This window comes from Schistocerca nitens, chromosome 5, assembly GCF_023898315.1.
Source record: "Schistocerca nitens isolate TAMUIC-IGC-003100 chromosome 5, iqSchNite1.1, whole genome shotgun sequence".
Lineage (NCBI taxonomy): Eukaryota > Metazoa > Arthropoda > Insecta > Orthoptera > Acrididae > Schistocerca > Schistocerca nitens.
The window spans coordinates 113,938,876-113,953,022 of record NC_064618.1 but is presented as its reverse complement, the minus strand read 5'-3'; positions in this window follow the sequence as shown (position 1 = coordinate 113,953,022).

Genomic DNA, 14,147 nt, shown 5'->3' with positions numbered 1-14,147 from the left:
GGCGGAGGAGCGGATAGAGGTTCAGGGCGCTCTCTTGTTCTAGGGGTGGGAAATTGCCCCTAAAGGCGGAAGAATCAGCAATGATCAACGACATGAGGATGCAGAAGGCAATGGAAACCACTGCATTAAAGACACGTAACGTGTATCCATAGGACATGTGGCCTGTAATTGAAGAAGTGTCATGATGATCTCTCCATTGGCAAAAGATTCCTGAATAGTCCTCTCTCCGGGAGGGGACTGCCAAGGGGGAGGTTACCATGAGAAAAAGATTGAATAATCAACGAAAGGATAACGTTCTACGAGTCGGGGCGTGGAATGTCAGAAGCTTGAACGTGGTAGGTTCAAATGGTTCAAATGGCTCTGAGCACTATGGGACTTAACATCTATGGTCATCAGTCCCCTAGAACTTAGAACTACTTAAACCTAACTAACCTAAGGACAGCACACAACACCCAGCCATCACGAGGCAGAGAAAATCCCTGACCCCGCCGGGAATCGAACCCGGGAACCCGGGCGTGGGAAGCGAGAACGCTACCGCACGACCACGAGATGCGGGCGAACGTGGTAGGGAAACTAGAAAATCAGAAAAGGGAACTGCAAAGACTCAATCTAGATATAGTAGGGGTCAGTGAAGTGAAGTGGAAGGAAGACAAGGATTTCTGGTCAGATGAGTATTGGGTAATATCAACAGCAGCAGAAAATGGTATAACAGGTGTAGGATTCGTTATGAATCGGAAGGTAGGGCAGAGGGTGTGTTACTGTGAACAGTTCAGTGACCGGGTTGTTCTAATCAGAATCGACAGCAGACCAACACCGACAATGATAGTTCAGGTATACATGCCGACGTCGCAAGCTGAAGATGAACAGATAGAGAAAGTGTATGAGGATATTGAAAGGGTAATGCAGTATATAAAGGAGGACGAAAATCTAATAGTCATTGGCGACTGGAATGCAGTTGTAGGGGAAGGAGTAGAAGAAAAGGTTACAGGAGAATATGGGCTTGGGACAAGGAATGAAAGAGGAGAAAGACTAATTGAGTTCTGTAACAAGTTTCAGCTAGTAATAGCGAATACCCTGTTCAAGAATCACAACAGGAGGAGATATACTTGGAAAAGGCCGGGAGATACGGGAAGGTTTCAATTAGATTACATCAGACAGAGATTCCGAAATCAGATACTGGATTGTAAGGCGTACCAAGGAGCAGATATAGAGTCAGATCAGAATATAGTAGTGATGAAGAGTAGACTGAAGTTAAAGACATTAGTCAGGAAGACTCAATACGCAAAGAAGTGAGATACGTTTGAAGTTCTCTAACGCTATAGATACAGCAATAAGGTATAGCGCAGTAGGCAGTACAGTTGAAGAGGAATGGACATCTCTAAAAAGGGCCATCACAGAAGTTGGGAAGGAAAACATAGGTACAAAGAAGGTAGCTGCGAAGAAACCATGGGTAACAGAAGAAATACTTCAGTTGGCTGATGAAAGGAGGAAGTACAAACATGTTCCGGGAAAATCAGGAATAGAGAAATACAAGTCGCTGAGGAATGAAATAAATAGGAAGTGCAGGGAAGCTAAGACGAAATGGCTGCAGGAAAAATGTGAAGACATCGAAAAAGATATGATTGTCGGAAGGACAGACTCAGCATACAGGAAAGTCAAAACAACCTTTGGTGACAATAAAAGCAACGGTGGTAACATTAAGAGTGCAACGGGAATTCCACTGTTAAATGCAGAGGAGAGAGCAGATAGGTGGAAAGAATACATTGAAAGCCTCTATGAGGGTGAAGATTTGTCTGATGTGATAGAAAAAGAAACATGAGTCGATTTAGAAGAGATAGGGAATCCAGTATTAGAATCGGAATTTAAAAGAGCTTTGGAGGACTTACGGTCAAATAAGGCGGAAGGGATAGATAACATTCCATTAGAATTTCTAAAATCATTGGGGGAAGTGGCAACAAAACGACTATTCACGTTGGTGTGTAGAATGTATGAGTCTGGCGATATACCATCTGACTTTCGGAAAAGCATCATCCACACAATTCCGAAGACGGCAAAAGCTGACAAGTGCGAGAATTATCGCACAATCAACTTAACAGCTCAAGCATCGAAGCTGCTTACAAGAATAATATACAGAAGAATGGAAAAGAAAATTGAGAATGCGCTAGGTGACGATCAGTTTGGTTTTAGGAAAAGTAAAGGGACGAGAGAGGCAATTCTGACGTTACGGCTAATAATGGAAGCAAGGCTAAAGAAAAATCTAGACGCTTTCATAGGATTTATCGACCTGGAAAAAGCGTTCGACAATTTAAAATGCTGCAAGCTGTTCGAGATTCTGAAAAAAGTTGGGGTAAGCTATAGGGAGAGACGGGTCATATACGATATGTACAACAACCAAGAGGGAATAATAAGAGTGGACGATCAAGAACGAAGTGCTCGTATTAAGAAGGGTGTAAGACAAGGCTGTAGCCTTTCGCCCCTACTCTTCAATCTGTACATTGAGGAAGCAATGATGGAAATAAAAGAAAGGTTCAGGAGTGGAATTAGAATACAAGGTGAAAGGATATCAATTATACGATTCGCTGATGACATTGCTATCCTGAGTGAAAGTGAAGAAGAATTAAATGATTTGCTGAACGGAATGAACAGTCTAATGAGTACACAGTATGGTTTGAGAGTAAATCGGAGAAAGACGAAGGTAATGAGAAGTAGTAGAAATGAGAACAGCGAGAAACTTAACATCAGGATTGATGGTCACGAAGTGAATGAAGTTAAGGAATTCTGCTACCTAGGCAGTAAAATAACCAATGACGGACGGAACCAGGACATCAAAAGCAGGCTCGCTATGGCAAAAAAGGCATTTCTGGCCAAGAGAAGTCTACTAATATCAAATACCGGCCTTAATTTGAGGAAGAAATATCTGAGGATGTACGTCTCGAGTACAGCATTGTATGGTAGTAAAACATGGACTGTGGGAAAACCGGAACAGAAGAGTATCGAAGCATTTGAGATGTGGTGCTATAGACGAATGTTGAAAATTAGGTGGACTGATAAGGTAAGGAATGAGGAGGTTCTACGCAGAATCGGAGAGGAAAGGAATATGTGGAAAACACTGATAAGGAGAAGGGACAGGATAATAGGACATCTGCTAAGACATGAGGGAATGACTTCCATGGTACTAGAGGGAGCTGTAGAGGGCAAAAACTGTAGAGGAAGACAGAGATTGGAATACGTCAAGCAAATAATTGAGGACGTAGGTAGCAAGTGCTACTCTGAGATGAAGAGGTTAGCACAGGAAGGGAATTCGTGGCGGGCCGCATCAAACCAGTCAGTAGACTGATGACCAAAAAAATAAAAAAAAATTGATATTGTGAATCATGTACCGTAAAGATCGACGTTCACCATTAATGGATTAAAGTTAAGTATTCCACCAGCTACGTCCGTTTTTCTAAATTCAAATTTTCTTGTCCTGTTCCAGACCTCACGCCAGCCTGCGTTAGCTAAAATGCGTGCCTTTCGGCCTCTTTCTAGTAACACGGTGTTGGCTCTCCTGTCAACCAAAACAAAAACTTTTGTAATCCAAAAGCCGTTCCACTTCACATGCAAGTTGTTTGGTCTGATGCCATTCACAGTTGATATTAATACTGGACCATGGAAGAGATTAAGATCGGATTTGGTTACTGCTACCCTCGCCAGCGTATCACATCTGATTTCTGCGTGTATTTTGATGGCCTTCTATTTTAGATCATTGCATCCATTCTCTACAATAAACGTTATCTCAGTTTGCAATGTAATGAGTTTGTCAGCACTGGCTTTTCTTTTCGATTGCATCAAATTTCTTCTACAATACAGAAAAATGTGTGAAAATGCTTAAGCTCATAGCGTCATGTGACAAACTTCTGAGGACCCATATTGGTCCTGTGACTGCATGTGAGGGAACGACAGTGAAGATACAACTAGTTTTAGTTCTTTTTTATGTCTGTTCAATATATGCATACGTTTTTAAGACTACAGGACAGGACGGCAAGCTTTTAGTGTGAGCAGCTTTGTTGCAACCTCTTTATCTCTTTTGAGGTTTGCGAATTTACATTTAGTGATAAAGCACAGAGTTTCCCCTCTAAATGTTTATGTCCACGACATAAGAAACGATGTGCTATCTACATGCTATGGTAAAGTTTATGGACTTAAGCGATCTCTGCACAGAGGGAATCTACAGTCACACAGGAGAGAGGTTTGGCAAGTATCAGCGTATGTGGCAGTACCACGGCCCGTACGTCAACAGACCAGAGGCGGCGGCAACTGAAACCATAGAGCCTCAGCGCCAGACAAACCGACAGCGGCACCGACAACCAGGTCAGCACACCAATACGCTCGCACAACTACGATCTGCCCTAACTATTTCAGACTTCCACAGAAATCGATTTTTACCCGTCATGACTGCGCGATATAGGCTCGCCCACGCTCCGGCTACAGACGTCAGTTTCAGCGCAGCGAGCAACCCCAGATAGACTTCGCCACGACATCACCTACTTCAGTGCGGACACCTCTTCACTTTGTACGTCATCAGGGCGGGACTTCGCCACTGTAATGGTGGCGTGCAAAAAGCCATTGGTATATTCTGCTTTATTACTTAAACCGATATGGTGGCAGTATTTCTACAGACGTAGACAATTCCTCTGGTTCTCTCGTTGGGACTTAATAGCAAAGTACAAACCAAGCAATTTCAAGTGTTGTGATCCTGTTACAGCTTTTGTGTTTCAAGATGTGCCTAAGCCTCCAGACTACAATTTGCTGTTTGCATTTAAGAACTAAACTTGCTAAAGAAGTTGAGAACATTTCGTTACATTTCAGACTTTAATTTTGTCAAACTTATGAACTTACTCTGAAGTTGTTGTGATTGTTGATCATTCACTTCAAGAAGCTCCAAGTTTGTTTCTGTGAAAGTCACTGTGTTACGATAGAGACAGTGGCATTATCAGTGTGACATATACTTTGTTTACAATAAAACATTTTAATGGTGTGTCAGATGTATTTTATTGCGTTATCACAGAGTTTATTGCCTTTTAAAATTGATTTTCGTTGTAGGTTACTTGTTCTCACATCCAGTTACGTAAGGATTTTGTACAACTAACATAAAATCATAACAGTGGGGCAAAACTTTTACCATGTAGACAATAAAAACCCCGCAACGTGATAAAGTACTCATGAACATATAAACAAAGACATATGCTTTTCGCCGGCCGCAGTGGCCGAGCGTTTCTAGGCGCTTCAGTCTGGAACTGCGCGATCGCTACGGTCGCAGGTTCAAATTATGCCTTGGGCATGGATGTGTGTGATGTCTTTAGGTTAGTTAGGTTTAAGTAGTTCAAGTTATAAGAGACTGATGACCTCAGATGTTAAGTCCCATAGTTCAAATGGCTCTGAGCACTATGGGACTCAACTGCTGAGGTCATTAGTCCCCTAGAACTTAGAACTAGTTAAACCTAACTAACCTAAGGACATCACAAACATCCATGCCCGAGGCAGGATTCGAACCTGCGACCGTAGCGGTCTTGCGGTTCCAGACTGCAGCGCCTTTAACCGCACGGCCACTTCGGCCGGCTTCCCATAGTTCTCACAAGGGAACCTCCTCATCGCACCCCCCCTCATATTTAGTTATAAGTTGGCACAGTGGATAGGCCTTGAAAAACTTAACACAGATCAATCGAGAAAACAGGAAGAAGTTGTGTGGAACTATGAAAAAAATAAGCATAATATACAAACTAAGTAGTCCATCCGCAAGATAGGTAACATCAAGGATAATCTGGGACCAGGAGCGCAGTGGTCCCGTGGTTAGCGTAAGCAGCTTCGGAATAAGAGGTCATTAGTTCAAGTCTTCCCTCGAGTGAAAAGTTTAATTTCTTTATTTTCGCAAAGTTATGATCCGTCCGTTCGTTCATTGACGTCTCTGTTCACTGTAATAAGTTAGTGTCTGTGTTTTGCGACCGCACCGCAAAACCGTGTGATTAGTACACGAAAGGACGTGCCTCTCCAATGGGAACCGAAAACATACTGCCCACGAAATACGTCTCACGTATTTAATGCACTCTCGTCCAAAGTAGCCAACAGTCAACTGCCAGCCAGGGAGCCTCGTTAGCAGGAATACTCTCTGTTCCGTGCGCTGTAATCGACTGACGTCGTATGTTTCGATGTTTGTTTATGTGTAGCGTCCCCATACTACGGCGCAGTTACCTCGAATCGGACGGACGGACGGACAGATAATAATTGTCTGAAAATAAAAAATTAAAGTTTTTACTCGAGGGAAGACTTGAACCCAGCACCTATCATTCAGCATGTGCTGACGATAACCACGGGACAACGGCGCTCCTGAGCTTATTCTATCCTTGTTGTTGCTTATCTTTTGCATGGACTACTTAGTTTGTATATTTTGCTTATTTTTTTCATAGTTCCACACAACTTCTTCCTGTTTTCTCGATTGATCTGTGTTCAGTTTTTCAAGGCCTATCCACTGTGCCAACTTAGAACTAAATCTGAGAGGGGTGCGATGGGGAGGTTCCCTCGTCAGAGCCATTTGAACCATAAGCTTTTCTTATTACAATTGATCAGTTAGTAATTAAATTTCAGTGGTAGGTTTGCAACATTAAAGTGCTGGGTACCATTCTTCATCATAATTTAAATATTTGACCTGTAATATACAAAGACATGGGAATTATAGTGATTTACATGAGCCTCATTTTAAGTAGTGACTAGATAACAGTACTACTTTCAGACTATTATGTTTGTTCATATGGTTCAAATGGCTCTGAGCACTATGGCACTTAACATCTGAGGTCATCAGTACCCTAGAATTTAGAACGACTTAAACCTAACTAACCTAAGGACACACATATCGATGCCCGAGGCAGGATTCGAACCTGCGAGCGTCGCGGTCGCGCGGTTCCAGACTGATGCGCCTAGAACCGCTCGGCCACACCAGGCCGGCTATTGTATTGGTACGGATGTCATATGTGGATGGCTAATGAATTAGTGTGTTAGTTAAGTAAGGAAGTTTGTTGTAAATGCTTTGATCATATGGAGTGGTCGTCTTCTGAAACAATTTTAATTTTTACGTCGTTGACTTGTTGAAATTCTAACGAACAAAGCTACTATTAATATTACTCTCAGGGGTTTTAATTCAGGAAAACCTCAAGTTTGTTATACGCAGATGCCACACATCCTCATATAAGTATATATCATTACTGGTGTTGTTATCGATTTGTAATATCAATATAAACTTATTTGTCTAGATCGCTAGCTTAAAAATGATACAACCGATTTCGATTATGTAGCAATCATCTTGAGATCTCTCTAAAATAAACAGAAAATATTTTGTTCTTAAGAGTTGCACTACTTACAATATATACAATACAAACAGAAAAGAAAGTGACAGAGATCGTTTTGTAGGGGCTCGGACTGAGACATCTGCCGTTGTCGAGGTGCAAGGGCATTGAGTGGAGCAGGTCATTTGGTGCCATGGGTGATAATGATTAGCGGAAGAAGACTTTACTCACTAAATTTTACAATCGCATATTCTCCTCTGTGTTGACGTCCAGTCCGGTAGCGGTGCGGCACGTCACGTCGGAGTTTGTTGACGCTGCCTCACCAAACTGCGGCGGACGACGCCCTCACAGTCTGGCTCACGTAAACACGGTGTCGAATAGGTGGAAAACCCCATGGGCGAACACTTTTGCCTTTACGACGGGGGTGACTTCCCAGGACGGAGACTGTTAATAACCAGAGCCCTCTCGTTGACGTCGGATGGGGCGTGCTTTGGTAATCTCTCGACTACTCTGCATGCTATGTAGATGGACAATAGCGTAGTTCTTTCCACAAAGGAGGCTGGGGATATCGATGATTGCTTACAGGTTCTGGCCGGCGGCAGCAGCGTTTGGTGTGTCTCCTAAAATTGTGACAGGTGGACGGTATGCCAAGCAGCATAATTTCAGCTCATCAAGCCGTAGGTAGAAGTGTCCAAGTCGCCTCATCAGTGACTGCGAGGTCGGCAGCTCGCAGCTCTCGTGTCTGGTAGATTAGACAAGTGGAAGTCTCAGAGGCGACAGTAATTTTGACGACGAGTCGCGGTGTCACAGGTGCAGCTTGCGTACTGCGACGTAAAGATTGCCACAAGGGGCCGGAAGCATCAGTATTTATTACCACTGGTCTGAGACAGTGATATGTCAGCTTGGTGACGACTCAATGGGGTCTACTTTTCCAGGCCCATCAGCGGACTTCACCACCCCTCTGTTTCGTAGCAATAGCTTTTAGATCTTGAGCTTGTTGCTTTTCAGCTATATCAGCTCCTCGCTTACTTCACGTTGTTCAGTTGACGATTCAAGCCTGTCCTCACGCCAGGTGCGACAATCTCTTCTGGATTTGTTCTGCTTTCCCCAGTATTGGCTTTCTGCCAGTTTGTCGTTTTCACTGCGACACGTGGCACTGTCCTGGCTTCCCCTGGTGTGCTGATGGCTGGAGCGGATTATCAAAAAAATTATATTTTTGCATAATACATTTCTGATGTGTAACATTCCAATCTTCTTTAACGGAAATAGTCTCGAATTTTTCTTAGCTACCTCTGAAACACTCTCATGAAATTAAGTTTTGCGTAGGTAACTACACACTGTACAACTATGTTAGTTAAGCGTTTGAGAATCGTATTCACAAAAGTTTTTGACCAGTTCTTAAGGGCGGACGCTCATGAGAAACACACACTATGTAAGAGATTAAAATATCCACACTTTTGAAGATACTGTATTGAAATTTTGTACCATACTTTACATGAAATTAACAAGTTTGCTGTCATGCTCCTTGGATTATATATATTTAACATTTTTTTTATTTAAAAATATTATTTGTAAACAGTAATACATGTACCTGCTTCTCAGAAACTATTCAAAAAATTTTTACAAAATTTTCTAAGTTTAATCTCTTTGCATATAACAACCTTCCTTCATGAGTTTTTTTGAATATATCGAATATGAGAATTTTAATAACTTTTTAATTATGATTTTATAAGTGTAATTAAAAATTCATGCAAAATTCCATGCACTTTTCTCCATTCCTCAGCTTACACTCAGAATTTCAAAATTTAGTCGAGACATTTACGATGTTGATAGAAATAAGTGTACAAAATTCCTTAATTCAACCCTTCAAAGATTATGAGAAAAATGTACACAGATTTTAAAAAACAAAATCTTCTGCAAATGCAATTCACGGTTCCACCTATAACGTTTGCTCTTACGTCATATCTTCAGAAGGCCCCACATTTGTACTCAGGATACTCTTTCCTTCACGAATTCTCTTTAGGTTTCTTCTTTATCAGGTCTTCAATTGACTTTTCAGCAGTGGAGAGGTATTGTAAATCTATTTTTCTCATGACATAGTGAGTGATATTTTCTATCTTAAGGCCTATTCTCTCTAATACATTCATTCTCCGTACGTTCTCATCACTTAACGCAAGAAATGCATCATAAATTGTAATTCTTACAAGTATAACAGACGAAATTGTGGTTTTAGGGCATTGTTTGCTTATGACTGAATATAGAGTTTCGTTTTGATTCTGCATTTAACAATGAACGCACTGCTTTAGAAGTTCAAGATCGACCGAAAGCCTGTAAGCCTGTAAGTGACTCTGTTGTGGCAGACAATGTCCCTTCCATCACCCCTATTTTGCCCTACCTATCACTGACAAGAGTTGCAGATGATGTATTAAACCAAAGACTATATATCATAGAATTGGTTAAAAACAGTCTTGGTTGCAATTTTTGTTTTTTTTTTATTTTTCAACGACGCGTTTCGCCTTATGTAGGCATCTTCAGGTTATCTTTTCTAGAACGAGAGCGCGTAATGCAGATCTTGGTGCCTCTCGCGTCCATCTAGAAAAAATAACCTGAAGATGCCTAAAAAAGGCGAAACGCGTCATTGAATAATAAAGAACTGATTTAACCAATAGTGTTAAGCACTCCTTTACTGTATGCCACATATGGATTGGAACAAGTATATATCATAGCCTTGTAGAAATATCCCCGCTAGTTTGCCTGAAAATAATCCACGGAATCGTTGTTCGCCGAGCTAATACTGAAGTGTTGCTTCAAAATGTGCGAGTGGTAAGAAGGTCATGTCGAATTGTTTCTCAGGCACTTTGCATGTGATTTCGTCTTTGAATCTTATTGTCCATGCGTCCTAAAAATAAATAAAAAATAAATTGAAAATTGAAATTCTCGTTGAATTGGTCTAATGAGAGTGATAGGGGAGAGGTACATGGAGAAGAAAAGGAAGGAGTATGTTGTGTTCATTGATGTTGAGAAGGCTTTTGACTGTGTCAGATGGGACAAACGGATGGAAATCCTAAGGAAACATGAAGTTGACAGGAGGGATAGACGGCTAATTAGAAATTTATATTTCAACCTGAGAGAAAGAGTAAGAACAGGATGTGTGATGAGGGAAGAAATTGAACTGGGAAGAGGTGTAAGACAAGGTTGTTATTTATCACCAACACTGTTCAATATATATCTGGGGGAATTTATAAGTGAAAGTTTTGATGGAAGGAGAGGAGTTTGTCTAGGGTGTCGGAGAGTGGAGTGTATAAGATTTGCAGACGACAATGTTGCAATGGCAGAGAGTGCAAGAGAGATGGAACAATTGTTAGATGATGTAATCACAAAATTAGAAGAATATGAAATGAAGATTAACAAGAAGAACACTAAAAGCATGGTAACTGGAGGAAAGGGGAGAATATGCCGTATGAAAATAGGTGGAGAGGAAATAGAGCACGTGAATAACTTCAATTACTTGGGAAGTGTAACAAAGGATTATATGTATTGCTCAACAGAAGTTAGGGTAAGAATTGCAATGGCAAAAGAAGGATTCAAGAGGAAACAGAAATGACTTCGTGAACCACTAAACAAAGATCTGAGGTAAAGACTTGCCAAATGTTACATCTGGAGCGTTGCACTATATGGTGCGGAGACCTGGACATTGAGGACGGAAGATGAAAGAAGATTGGAGGCACTAGCGATGTAGATATGGAGAAGAATGGAGAAATTGAAATGGGAAGACCGAGTAAGAAATGAAAAAGTATTAAGAAGAGTTGAAGAAGAAATAAACATGCTGAAAGTCATCAGAAAGAGAAAACGGAGCTGGACTGGACATTGTTTGAGGAGAGACTGTTTATTGAAGGAAGGAATAGAAGGAATGGTGAAGGGAAAAAGGGGAAGAGGAAAAAGAAGATATCAAATGCTGGACGGTATCAAAGGAGGCAAATATTCAGAAATGAAAAGACTGGCTATTGACAGACAAAAGTGGAAGAGGCTTAACCCACGACAAGACCTGCCGTATGGCACAACAACATACTACTACTATTACTCATGAACGTCCCATCTGAATCATATGTTGTCTCTGTAGACTACTTACGGTCTAACACAAATTTACTATCTTAATCTACTTTTTACTTTTAAGAAATCCTTTTTGCTACTATTTAGAGACATTAGAGATATTTCGTGGATTGGCGATAAAGGTGGATGAGTGGTTTTAGGCTACAAGCAAAGGTAGAACGCTGAAACTGTTAGCAGAACCATGGCAGAATTGGTACTGGAAATGATTGTGATAGAGGTAGAGGTCTCAAACCATGCACATACAATGTCACGAAATATCGTTACAGAGAGTAACACATCATGTGTTGTACACTCAGACACTGAGACATTAATATTACTGTGTGCTCTGTGACGCTGCTGCTTAAGGTACGGACAAACATACATCTGCTAGAGAGCAGCACTGTATGTACAATTAAATAATTAAACTTGTCTTACCAAAACAAAATTGAACGAAATGCGTCAGAAAAAAAGAATATTTGCAGATTAACTTAGGCTGGTAAAAGAGCTCAACAACTGCAAATAATAAAATGTGGGAAGAGTGTATGAGAAGATAAAAAAGTTATTCCAATACAGAGGCAACTGACTGATAATGGTACGTGCGCCTCAGTACATTACGAAATGATTTAACAAATAAAATGAGGACAGGTTGGGCACGTTTCGTCACCGATATGTTCATTACAGCTGGCAGTCGTCGCTTCCTTCATGCACGCACTGTCTTGTTACAGCCAGTCACCGATGCACCACCGACGTGATGATGTCAGGCCTTATGAAAGAATAAAAGAAAACTGTTTTTACTATTTAGAGTGGACCTTCTGTTTACACAAAGCAGCCAATACAGTATTTGCTTTATTTGCTATGACTGCTACACAATCCTTGAAAGTAAGGCGTTTGTCCAAGTGAATTACAAGACATTTAGCGGATTCAACATCATTGAATAGCTCTAACGGAGTTCTAGGAAGTCACCTACGTTTAATGGGACCCACTATTCCGTAAACCATTTTTCAAAAAAAAAGGTTCAAATGTGTGTGAAATCTTATGGGACAACTAAAAATGGGCCAAATGGCTCTGAGCACTCTGGGACTTAACATCTACGGTCATCAGTCCCCTAGAACTTAGAACTACTTAAACCTAACTAACCTAAGGACAGCACACAACACCCAGCCATCACGAGGCAGAGAAAATCCCTGACCCCGCCGGGAATCGAAACCGGGAGCCCGGGCGTGAGAAGCGAGAACGCTACCGCACGACCACGAGATGCGGGCATGGGACTTAACTGCTAAGGTCATCAGTCCCTCAGCTTACACACTACTTAACCTAAATTATCCTAAGGACAAACACACACAACCATCCCCGAGGGAGGACTCGAATCTCCGCCGGGACCAGCCGCACAGTCCATGACTGCAGCGCTCTGGGACCGCTCGGCTATTCGCACGTGGCAACCATTTTTCAACCTGTAGTGCAGCTTGATGGATTTTGCCGTGAACTTGGTTACCCTACTGGCCATTAAAATTGCTACACCAAGAAGAAATGCAGAAGATAAACAGGGGTTCATTGGACAAATATATTATACTAGACCTGACACCTGATTACATTTCACGCAATTTGGGTGCATAGATCCTGAAAAATCAGTACCCAGTACAACCACCTCTGGCCGTAATAACGGCCTTGATACGCCTGGGCATTGAGTCAAACAGAGCTTGGATGACGTGTACAGGTAAAGCTGCCCATGCAGCTTCAACACGATGCCACAGTTCATTAAGAGTAGTGACTGGCGTATTGCGACGAGCCAGTTGCTCGGCCACCATTGACCAGACGTTTTCACTTGGTGAGAGAACTGGCGAACGTGCTGCCCAGGGCAGCAGTTGAACATTTTCTGTATCCAGAAAGGCCCGTACAGGACCTGCAACATGCGGTCGTGCATTATCCTGCTGAAACGTAGGGTTTCGCAGGGATCGAATGAAAGGTAGAGCCACGGGTCGTAACACATCTGAAATGTAACGTCCACTATTCAAAGTGCCGTCAATGCGAACAAGAGGTGACCGAGACGTGTAACCAATGGCACCCCATACCTTCACGCCGGTGATACGCCAGTATGACGACGACGAATACACGCTTCCTATGTGCGTTCACCGCGATGTCACCAAACACGGATGCGACCATCAAGATGCTGTAAACAGAACCTAGATTCCGAAAAAATGACGTTTTGCCATTCGTGCACCCGGGTTAGTCGTTGAGTACACCATCGCAGGCGCTCCTGTCTGTCATGCAGCGTCAAGGGTAACCGCAGCCACGGTCTCCGAGCTGATAGTCCATGCTGCTGCAATCGTCGTCTAACTGTTCGTGTAGATGGTTGTTGTCTTGCAAACGTCCCCATCTGTTAACTCAGGGATCGCGACGTGTCTGCACGATCCGTTACAGCCATGCGTATAAGATGCCTGTCATCTCGACTGCTAGTGATACGAGGCCGTTGGGATCCAGCACGGCAATCCATATTACCCTTCTGAACCCATGGATTCCATGCGAGGAGCAATGTCTCTATACGATAAACTGCAATCGCGATAGGCGACAATCCGACCTTTATCAAAGTCGGAAACGTGATGGTACGCATGTCTCCTCCTTACACGAGGCATCACAACAACGTTTCTTCAGGCAACACCGGTCAACTGCTCTTTGTGTATGAGAAATCGGTAGGAAACTTTCCTCATGTCAACACGTTGTAGGTGTCGCTACCGGCTCCAACCA